Raw genomic sequence first — 1,313 nt, forward strand, 5'->3', positions numbered from 1 at the left:
TGCACGCACTATAAATTGTATACATTTAACATACAACCAGATATTTATATTTTATTCTAAGCTGAAAGAGAAAAAATATTGTAATGAGAAATCAGCCCTGGCGGGAATTGAACATGGATCTCCGGGGCAGCAGAACGGAGATATTTTTCTGTGGTGAAACAAATTATGAGGTGTAGGAATTTTATCATTCTCATGAACCCAGAGTTCCTCTAGGAAATTTACACTTAAAAAAATACTATTATTTAAGACTTTTTAATAAAGGCTGTAACATATAATAGATAGTAAGTAGAATAACAATAACAATAATTTAGATTTGTTCATTACAAATTATTAAAATGTAAAAAATAATTCTTTTAATGACATGAATTTTTACAATATTAATTCATTAATTCGCTAAATCAAATTTTAGACTACAAATCTACAATTTTTACGAAAAAAAATTAAAATGAGACAAAACATGGGGATAAATTACTAATTGTATTGTTTGTGAAGTAAAGTAAAGAAATTAAATTCGGAGGTTATGGCCTTTCTGCAACATCTTTAGTTTAAATTTTTTCAAATAAAAATAAATTTAATTAAATCATAGAGAAGACTAAAATAAAGATCGCATTAGAGTATTACAATAGTTGTGTGTAATGTTTTTTCAGTCCTAAAACCTTTTTTTCAAATAATTCTTCATTTCAGAACAACAGGTAAAACGTAAGAGTGTATTTATGATACAACTAAAATGTAAATTACATGAATAAAGTAGAAAAGTTTTCACTGCTGATATGTTGAAATTGTATTTCAATGAAAATTTATTTAATTATACAATGAATATCAAAGATAATTCATGCTGCAGGCAAACGTTTATTTCAAATTGCTTTTTAAATTTATACATTATACTATAAAAGTAATAATGGAAGACGAACTACAGTTAAAAAAAGAAGATAGAACCTAAATTATTATTGGTGAGTTACAAATATGCTTTTCTAGCATATTTGTTTTCAATGTCTTTTTCCTTAGATTTAGCTTCATTACAAATTCTTAGACGAAAGAGCAATTTTGTACAACCGGGTGCAATGATCTGAATATTTGTTCTATTTCCTGGAAAGCATCAAACGTAACTTCATTGACGTAGAAGAGCAATTTTTCTTTATATTCTCATTAAAAACGCTTATTTTAAAAACAATCACTACACAAAAATATATAATGACTTATAACCTCTTCTTGAGAATACGAGGGTAGTTCAATAAGTCCTTAGAATGACCAACAGATGGCGCGCGAATCGCTCCAAATCATCTGTTTTCAGTCAGCACCACTCCCGACTAGAT

Source organism: Belonocnema kinseyi, chromosome 9 (genome assembly GCF_010883055.1).
Source record: "Belonocnema kinseyi isolate 2016_QV_RU_SX_M_011 chromosome 9, B_treatae_v1, whole genome shotgun sequence".
NCBI classification, from domain to species: Eukaryota; Metazoa; Arthropoda; class Insecta; order Hymenoptera; family Cynipidae; genus Belonocnema; species Belonocnema kinseyi.